The 10,660-nt window shown below is 41.1% G+C and overlaps 1 pseudogene; it reads left to right on the top strand.

Moving 5' to 3' along the window:
* The first annotated feature begins 5,673 nt into the window (after nucleotides 1-5,673).
* LOC137229754 (olfactory receptor 8B4-like) lies at nucleotides 5,674-6,597 on the top strand (annotated as a pseudogene).
* Nucleotides 6,598-10,660: the final 4,063 nt, after the last annotated feature.

Genomic DNA, 10,660 nt, shown 5'->3' with positions numbered 1-10,660 from the left:
CCCTATTCTACCAGCCAGGGTTCTTGACTGCAGACAGCAGACATTGATTCTGGTTAACTTCTTCAAAGAAGGGAGTTGTCAAGAAATGGGGTGGTTCACAGAATCCTAGAGCAGACTGAGGAACCAGTTTCTGGAGTCAGGCAGCAACCAGGGGAAGCCAGGTGGTGGAATCACAGCCAAGTTACACCTCAGAACCATCTGGATAGGCTGAGCTGGCTGCTCCTGCTGGCACCAGCAACACCTGATGTTTGTTATTGACTGATCGATTTTTTCTTTTCTTTCCTTGTGCCAAAAAGAAATATAAGTTGTTCTTGTTTCTTGTGTCACTTGCCCCAGACTCAGAGACCTGCATGGGAACATCTGAGCTGAGCTCAGGTCTTACGTTCTCTGGAGAGATTTCACGGAAAGAGGCCAGGTCCTGGCTCCATCCAAGGCTCACACAAGGGTGGATTCCCAAATGCAGAAGGAGTGCCAATGCTGGACAGTCACAAACAAACAACTATTTTTATCCCTACTTACTTTTTGGGTTTAAACCTGAATTTCACTTCCTCAGGGAGGCCTTCCCTGACCCTCCATTAAATGGGTTCATAGCACCCCATAACTTCTTCCTGGCACACTTACTGTATTTCTAATTGATTATTCGAAGTATCTGTTTATTCTAGGTTTCTCCATATAAAATACATGTTTGAAAGAACAGGGACTATGTACGTCTGTTTCCGCTGTTGCTCTATTTTTAGTGCAAAACACAGGGCCTAGAATGTGGTAAATGCTCTCTGTATATCTGTCGGACCTTCTTTACTTCTACATTTCTTGGGTTATATTTCTAAATGATATTTATTTCCCCATCCCCCTAGCTTATGTTGGCTTCTGGATAATTTCTACTCTCCAAGTTACTTATTTTCTCTTTACCTGTGTCTAATAGGCTGTTTAACATATTCATACAGTTGCTAATTTCAACAATCATGTTTTTATTTCTAAAAGTTCTATTTGAAGGAATTCCCTGGTTCAGGAACTAAGATCCCACAAGCTGCGCAGTGTGGCAAATAAATAAATAAAGTTCTATTTGAGTCTTTAAAAAAATATGCCTTGTCAATTTTTATTTTTCCTTCATTATACTTTCAATTTTTTTTCCTTTGAATACATCAAGTACATTTTTTTTGTATTCTGTCCCTGATAAGCCTAATAGTTTTGCAGGTCTGGTTGTACAGATTGTGATTTTTCATTTATGGTGATTCTCATCCTGGCGGCTTATTTTGTGTTTGTTTAGTGGTTTTCATTAAGAGCTTATGATCCTTGGATATTTATCTGGGGAAAGTCTTTGATATCTTGATTTAAACTGTATTTTTCCAAGAATGATTTTTTTTTGGTTGTATATGTAATATGAATTTTCCACCTAAAACACAGAGGTGGTTAGAACTTTTCAGGGGATACTTTATCTCTTTGTCTGCCCTTCTAGAGCCAAGGCCAAGACAGATACATATCTCTGCCCTCTTCCTGTGTGAGCTTTTCTCTTCCTCTAATTAAGCCATGGAAGATGTTTCCCTTTGGGGATCTAGTATTATGCATCAACAGGTTCCAAACTCCCAACCTGCTTGATTCCCAGGCTTTATCTCTTATGTCCTGCATAGGTAACCCAATTAAACTCTGACTCTGGGCCACAGGGCATCTACTAGTTCCCCAAGGGCAAACCCCAGGTTCAGTGCTTGTGCACCCCTCTGGATTATTACATCCTTATTTTTTCTCTTTTGCTCTCATAGGAGTTCACTTAGTTTCTGCCAGTTCAAAAATTAACAAATAGATGATTTTTATATTTTATTCTAAATTCTTGGTTTTGTTATATCAGGAGAGATTTTTCTGAATATAAAGTTTGCAAGATTGCTGGAAATAGCTAACCTTAATACTTATTGGATGATGAATAAATGAATACACTGACTTCTACTCTAATGAACAGAGATAATTCTTTCTTACTCTTCCATTGCTGGGTCATTGCTACACATCTGCTAACCTGTTATTTAAGAGGGGGAAGTGCAGTGGGTAAGAAATTATGTACTAGAAAGAAATAACTATTTTCTTCACAAAAATAAATCTCAAAAACATCATCTAAATATGGAACTGGAAAAAGATTTCTCTGAGTAGTGAGGGGGAATTAGACCAAGTAATCCTGACCTGTACTAGAAACTGTCCTGGCCCCTAGAGGGCTTCTGCTCTCCCTCAACATTGGATAAACTGCCATAAACTTTCTGCTTTGTGGTGTTTTTGGAGACAAAGCCAGAGTGTTCCAACATGACTGAGATGCTGGGGATGACAAAAGAGGAATAAGAGTACGGGGAGAGAGAGAGAGAGAGAGAGAGAGGGAGGCAGGAAGGAAGGGAGGGAGAGAGAGAGAAGGAGGGGGGAAGGGGGAGAGAGAGAGAGAAAGGGAAAGCTGTATTCTTTCATGACTGAGTCACAAAGCATCACTTCTACCATACTCTTGGTTTGAGAAATCCCAAGTCCCTGCCTAGATGCAAGGTTAGAAAGCATAGACACCATCTCTTTATGGGAGGAGTGTTAGTTTCATTGTACCAAGAGCATGTGGGATGTAAGATGCATGCATGTATGTATGTATGTGTATGTGTGTGCTGGAATGGCCATCTTTGGAAAGAATAATCTGCCACACATGCACACTGTCTAGTTGTTATAAACATAATACATAGAAAACATCCAGCATAATGCCAGGTGCTCTGCAGTTGCTCCATAAGCATTAATTCCTTTTCCTCTTGATTTCCTCCCTTTTATATGAGAAACAAAAGGGGGTTTTATTTTAAGAAAAGTAAGATAGATGAGAAATAAAAAAGGTACTTTTGCATGTGTTATCATACTGAAAGTTGGTAGGTTAGTAAATCTCCATTTTATAAATTAGGGAATTATGCCTCAAAGGTGTTTAGTAATTTTAGTGTTAAAGTAATTCTGCGGGATGATTTATTAAGATATTCATTTGTTTTTGTTCTCCATTTATGTTTTACGTAAACTTTTAATTGAAGGGTAACATAAGAACACAGTTGGATGAATTTTCACAAACTGAACACATCCATGTAACCAGCACCCCTGTCAGAAACAGCACATTGTCAGCAACCCTGAACCTGAAGCACCCTTCATAGACCTTTCCAGTCACTAGTCCCCAACTGACCAACCATGAATAACTGCTATCTGACTTCTAACATCAAAGATTAGTTTCCTTGCCTTTGAACTTCATATAAACAGAATCATAAAGTATGCCTTCTTTTGTCCTTGGCTTCTTTTGTTCCATAATAGGTTTGTGACGTTTATCTGTTTAACTTTCATGAAACTTTTTGGCATGTTTTTAGGGTATACATGTGTATACTTATTTTTATTCGGTATACATCTAGGAGTATAACTGCTGGGTCAAAATGTATGTATATGTCCAAATTTGTTGAATACTACTAATCAATGTATTGTACCATATACAGCAATATACAACAATATTATACCATGGTACCAATGACTGCAATATAGAATTGTACCAATGTTTTATTCCTTGTTCCTATGTAATTCTTCTCCCCCTATTCCCCTTCCACATACTTTAGGCAGGTAACTACGGTTTTAACTTCATTTGCTTTAGGGTTTTTTGCTAGGTATAAATCAGAAGCTGCCCGAAGTTAATGCCTTCCCACTTTGAAGCCAAAATCTACTGATGAGATAGTACTGGTTGGCCAGGAAGAGTAGGTTCAGGGAAGGAGAACTCTCAAGGTAAGGAGGGTGAAGGACAGAGAGACTCCCTTGGTCAGAAAGTGGATAGAAGTCAGTGGGTCTAGGAGACAGCAGGAGCCAGAGGACCTGAATAGCTGCTTATGCTCTTTTTAGTAGGGTGACCATATAATTTGTTATCCAAATCCAGACACTTTTGAGAGTGAGAAGGTTTGCTATTAATAATTATACAGGGATAATGGATGTAAATCAGGACTGTTCCAAGCAATCTGGGATTATTTTAGGCAGCTTCAGTGGAAACTTACAAATGTAGTTGCTCACATATCTTTGAATATTTCTTAGAATATTCATGTAGCAGATCACATGGAGAACAATTTTGTCATCTGGAGGATGACAGGATTAAAACCTTTAGGTACATCTCCTGTTAATACCTTAGCCTGCACACATCCATCGAGTAACTTTGTAAAGGGGCGTGTGTGTGTGTGTGTGTGTATGTGTGTGTGTGTGTGTGTGTGTGTGTGCTTCTTTGCATATGTGATGTGATATTTTAATCTCTTCATATATAGTAAAAGCTGGCCTATGGCCCTTAGTAGAGCTGAGGGTAGGTGGTGTTTGGGGCGGGGGGTGTCTCCACTGTTCTGAGCAGCTCATGGTGCTAGAAACATTTTGTCTGAGGTGCTTTCCATATCACCTACAAGTCTGACCTAACTTTTTTTTTTGTCCTATTCTCAAAACTCCCTTTGAAAATTTAGAAATAGTGGCTGAAATTAGTTTGGGATCATCCTCTCTTAATGTCAAGTGTAAGTGCCAAGCTTTAATGAAGGACAGGAAAACTGAGGGTCCCCCCCTCCAATTCAACACTAAACAACATGAAGTCCTTGGAGATAAGGAGAAGTTTGAGTAGAACACCTGCGTCCCAAGATGCTAGGTAAACATCATCATCCAGGCTGTAAACAAAGACAGTACAATTTCTTCCCTGTAGGGACACATCTCTGAGAAATTCCCAGGGGGTTGAAACTGTATCTAATCAGATCCCTGAGACCATCAAGTAGCATAAAGTTCTTCATGATATGCCAGCTGGGGTTCTGGTGAAAATGAGCGTTGCTGTTTTTTTCCTCCTAAAGTTGATGTATATACCATCTGGGAAAATCCACAAACAGAAATCTTGGTCTGTTCCTAGAGCACCTTGGAGCCTGGGGTCTGTAAAAGCTCTGATTCTCAGCACCAACGGAATCAGAAGAGTTAAAACTCGAGGCTGTCTTCTTTATGCACTAACACCATTTTCTCCTTTGAGATAATGGAAAAAGAGATTGCATAGGGTCCAGGACTTTGGGGGGCAAGGAGGAAGAAGGTGAATGTCTGACTCCTATTTTCCTGATGGCTTTCTTTTAAACTCACAAATAAGGGGTCTGGGATGTATTGAGCCCTTCCCTACTCTTAACACTGACTCTGGTGTGAAATGCAGTGAAGGGACCGAGAGGAGGAAGGTAGGAGGTGCAAACAGAGGGGACACTCTTGGCTTTCTCCCCATGGTGGGAACCCCGTATCTAGTTGGGAGAGGGAGGCAGGATGAATGGAGACAATGGCGACAGGAGAGCTCCTGTCTCTGAGCCTGAGGCAGTGGGCTCGGGTTGTACTCCTGCTGGCTCTTGGAAGGTCTTTCTGAGAGCCGCTGGGCAGCCGATTCAGGGGCTCCATCCCCTCATCTCCCAGGTGGGGACAGAACTCTTGCTGCCCATGCTAACGGACTCTAGCTTGGATTCACGATCAACCCAGGGGAGCTGAGATATAGTCACAGACACACTGTCAATAGCTTGGGGGGGGGCATAGATGAGAGAAGAAAGGCACAAAGGAGGGCATCCATGCACTGGCTCATCTTCTAGACCTTTCTTCCATCAGCCATGCTTGTGCCTATAACCAGTCTATGTATTTTGCCCCTTGTTTCCACAGACAGCTCCCCAGAAGAGAATGGCTCTGAGAAACAGCTCCTCAGTGACTGAGTCTATCCTTGTGGGATTATCAGAACAATTAGAGCTGCAGCTTCCCCTCTTCCTACTGTTCTTAGGGATCTATGTGTTTACTGTGGTGGGCAACTTGGGCTTGATCACCTTAACTGGGCTGAATTCTAGCCTTCACACTCCTATGTACTTTTTCCTCTTCAACTTGTCTTTTATAGATCTGTTTTTCCTGTGTGTTTACCCCCAAAATGCTGAACGATTTTGTGTCAGAAAACATCATTTCTTACGTGGGATGCATGACTCAACTATTTTTCTTCTGTTTCTTTGTCAATTCTGAGTGCTTGTGTTGGTATCGATGGCTTATGATTGCTATGTGGCTATCTGCAATCCTCTGCTGTACATGGTCACCATGTCGCCTCATGTCTGTTCTCTGATGATGTTTGGTTCGTATGTGATAGGGTTTTCTGGGGCCATGGCCCACACCAGAAGCATACTGAGACTGATCTTCCGTGATTCCAACATCGTTGACCATTACCTGTGTGAAGTCCTCCCCCTCCTGCAGCTCTCCTGCGCCAGCATCCACGTCAATGAGCTGGTGTTTTTTATTGTTGTTGGCGTGGTCATCACAATCCCCTTATCAGTATATTCATCTCACGCTTTGATTCTCTCCAGTATCCTCCGTATTCCTTCCACTGAGGGCAGGTCCAAAGCCTTTAGCACATGTGGCTCCCACGTTGCTGTGACTCTGTTCTTTGGGTCGGGGCATTCACCTATTTGAAAACCTGTTTTCCTGGATCTATGGACCAGAGTAAATTTGCCTCAGTCTTCTACCCCAGTGTGGTTCCCATGCTTAGTAACTCTGATCTGCAGTTTGAGGAATAAGGATGTTAAAGTTGCTCTGAGAAAAACCCTGGAGAGAGTGCTCTTCTGATGGTTCCGTTTGTATCAGTTATGTACCGGTAAGCATCATACTCAAGAATCTTTTTATATACAGGTGTAGGAATTTTAATCTTGTTTCCTTAAGGGGGATGTCTCTCTACTTAAAAAAATCGCACATCCCTTGCTTATACTCTTTTTGAGGTTTATACTGGTTCACTGCATGCAATTTAGCATCTATTAAGTGCCTATCGTTTACTGGACTCTATACTAGGTCCAAGAGATGAGCAAGATGAGGCTCTATGCCTTCCATCCTTTTCTTGGTAGGCTAAACGGGTTTGTCCAAGCAACTTTTCTGGCTGGGAGATGGGGCAGGTGGTGGTATGAAGGTCCAGGAGAGTGAATTTATTTTTTCTTCAGTTATGGGAGCAGGCTGACCAAAGACGAAAGGTAGATATACCTTGGGCCATAGGTAAGGTAACTTAGAGAGGTTGCTTGGCGAGGAAGATTGTAAATCATCCCTTTCATATACATCCATGTACACACAAGAGAATGCCTCACTTAAGAGTTCTCTACGTGGCCTGAAATGTAAAGATAAATCAAACCTAAAATCTTTCTTTCCAAAGTTTCAGAACTCTTAGGCCATGGATTGGTAACCATGGGGTAGGTAGTTTATAACTGAGCCAAATTCTTGGGCCCTGGGCTCTAAGGCTGAAAGCAAAAGAATAAGGGAGAAATTCCATGGATTTACAAGTTTATGTTAACTGCTACCTCTATCCTGCCTGAGATACTGTGCATATTATAGGCATTTAGGACAATTCTTTTATTATTTACAATAGATTTAGATATTACTGTCTCTGAGACTGTGTGTATGTACGTGTGTGTGTATTATAGTTAACTATTAGAGAATCAGGAAGAAAGAGGAGTCACATTACACTTTTCACTTGCAGGAAGACTTGGAAGCAATCCTGATTTTGAGTGCCAAAGACTGCTCTGTACTACTCTGTTGAAGATTCTGCTATTCTATAATGGATAGCTCAGATTTTGAGGAGTACACCCTCATAAACTTCCCTGTGTGTTGGCAGGAAAGTGAACTTAGGGCCAAACCAACCCACATGGAAAGATGGGAGAATGGAGACTCATGGTGGGGTCAGAAGAATGGGACCCTCTCTGGGTAAAGACTAGAACTTGGGGTGTCCATGAGATCATCCGTAAAGAGCATTTGGTACTTTTGGATACCGAAGAGTCATATAAAGTACTCGGTTTATATATTTTGCTTTGCTTATATTTTTCCAACTCACCCATAAAATTGGACAGCTGCAGAGTGTATATTAGTATGAGAAACGAGGAAACAAGAGATGTAAGACCTTTCTCACATTTATCTCTCTGCTGACACTTGTTAGAAGTGGCAGCATCGTACTGAGAAGAAAGGTAGTTCAAGTGTTCCAGGTCATGGCCAGAAGCAAGGCATCCTGAGATACAGCTGAAAACAGCACAGAGAAGCACCTGCAGCAAGGAACTGACTAAGGAGGAGATGTGAGATAAAACTTATTTTCTCAAAATATGCTAAAGGGAGGGCGTTTTTGAAGGTAGAAAAATCCAATACTTGGATTATATCTGGATTATGATAAAAATGATACTTAACCTTTATTGAGCACTCTATGTCTGGGCACTGTTTAAGGTGCCTGACATATATTAACTCACTTCCTGCAATTGTGTTAATGCCATGCTGAACCACTGCTAGTCAGTCCTCTGGACTTAGCTGAACTCTACCCTCCAGAGGACTATCTAGGTCTAGGCATGTGGAGACCTGGGGATATTAGTAAGAGTCAAGAATAAGGAACAATAAGGATAAATATAATTTGATATGCATAAAGGAAAAAATTACCATTAGTATAAATGAGTGGAAATAAGGGACAAAGCAAAACCATAAGGATGTGAGTGGAAAGGAATAATTATGAAATAAGTTCATTAAAGCCTAAGAATAACTTTATTTACATTCATCCCATATTGGCATTGGGGTAACTAGAGGTGAAAGCATAAGTATGACTTAATGAGACACCGGCTTGGAACCCTTTGTCACTGAAGATCTGAAACGACAAAAACTCAGAGGCTCTTTTCCTGGTTCTTGTAATAGCCAGTAAGAGCCATTTATTTCTCCCACATAAAAGACAACATTTCATAAATTATGAAGACCTTCACCTCTGTCACAAACTAAGGACGGGTCATCTTGCATACCCTTCTAGGTTGGTGTTGAGGAACTGCTGGTTCATAAATGGTCAACAAATAGGAACAGGTTTGGGGGCTTCTGCTTTACAGTAAGTGAAAAACATGATTTGACACTCTGTGTCAGATGTCCTAAAGTGGGTCCCTCTGCGACAACAGCAACATTCTGTCACCTCATGACATCGTGACATTTTGACTTTCAGCAAGTGAAATTTTCTCTCTAGGAAGCATTATTAAAGTCAGGATTCCTCTGGGTTCAGTCTTTGGTCTACTTCTCCTTTTGGCTCTTCCTGGGACGCCTTTCCAGCTCCTGCGGCTCCAACGACCACATGTTTGACTCCTAAATCCATAACTCTAGTTTGGATCTATGTTTATAACCTACAATTAGTTATAACTAGAAATATGAAAGTATCGTCAGATACCAAACAGAATTATGTAATAATTTGATGGTGACGTAGTTTTGGAGAATAGAAAAGAATAAACTACTCTTGATAAACTACAATAAACTACACATTCTCCTACATTCTAAATAGGTAGGAGAACACAGAGGTAAGTGACAGACACCAAGTCCGCGAAGAACTTTCCAGTGGAGCTTGGGAGTGAAAGGCACTGCTCTAGGCTGTGGGGCAGTGATGCCTGTTCAGTGCTAAGCCTTAGCCCACGTGTTAGATCGACAAACATCGCCCTCTCTCCCCTCACACTTCCATAAAAGAAATCCGTCATTTACTAAATGCTGCAGCTGCTGATAACATAAGTGTGACTGCAGTGGCTTAAACACATGAAGGTCCATTTTTCTCTAACATAAAAGGCATCTAGAAGTAGGGAGTCCAGGGCTGATATGGCAGAGTCACCAAGAACTCAGTGTCTCTCTCTTTCTTCTCTTCTTAGCAGGGACTTCATTCTCGTGGATGCATCATGGCTTCCATATGGCTGCTAGACCTCATATGGTTTTGTCCACAGTCCAACCAGCAAGAAGACAAAGGGGCAAAGGGTGCTTTGCTTATTCAATAAGTGACTTTCACTGACATCTCACTAGCCACCCCTACTTACAAGGGAGACTGGAAACTTGGCATTCAACTTCAGAAGACTGCCATCCAGGAGAAACGTTAGGATTTTGTTATTAATTAAGAAAGGGTAAATGGCTATTGGGTAGGCAATCAGCAACGTGTACCAAAGGACAGAATTGGTTCCACTTGCCAGGAGAGAGCAGTTCAGAAGTGAGCACCTTCCATCCCTATTATGGCTTCCTTACTTAGTTATACTTGGTTTCAAGTGTAAGGGAGAGAGAGAGAGACAGAGTTATTAATATTGCTAAATGTCTCACATTACAGTTATCTTTGTCTTTTTAGTATAAAGGGACTTCTGGTAATTGAAGCTCTTATTTTCTTATGCTTTGAGACGCTCCCTCTTGATTTGTAGGTGTTTATTAGAAATGGTAGGAGAGAAAAATAAACTTTCCTCTATCCATCTTAGGTTCATTGACTAGGGCCCTAAAATTAGAATGATGAAAGAGAGATTAACAAGAGAAAAACAAACAGAAGTGTATTAACATGCGTGGTGTACATACACACAGGAGTATTCAGGGATGAGTAACTCCAAGGGGTGGTTAGAACTTGGGCTTAAATAGCATCTTAACAAAGAATAAATTTGTAGAGAAATTACAAGATAGAGGAAAAGGGTTTTGAGCTTCTGGGGTAGTAAACTGTGGGAAATATATGGGGAAAACTAATGGAGGATAAGGTCTAATTAGTAATGTTTTTTAATGTAGGTTCTGCTGGTGAGGTCTCTGGGTTTAGAAGGGTCTAGAGTTGTCTCCAGTGATTAACTTCTGTCCCTAACTTCTGTCCCTTCTGGTAGAGAAGAGAGAGGAACACCTCTACACATTTATGTGC

Source organism: Pseudorca crassidens, chromosome 9, assembly GCF_039906515.1.
Source record: "Pseudorca crassidens isolate mPseCra1 chromosome 9, mPseCra1.hap1, whole genome shotgun sequence".
Taxonomy (NCBI): domain Eukaryota; kingdom Metazoa; phylum Chordata; class Mammalia; order Artiodactyla; family Delphinidae; genus Pseudorca; species Pseudorca crassidens.
Note: the sequence above shows the minus strand (reverse complement) of the source record. Positions and strands in the feature narration are given on the sequence as shown.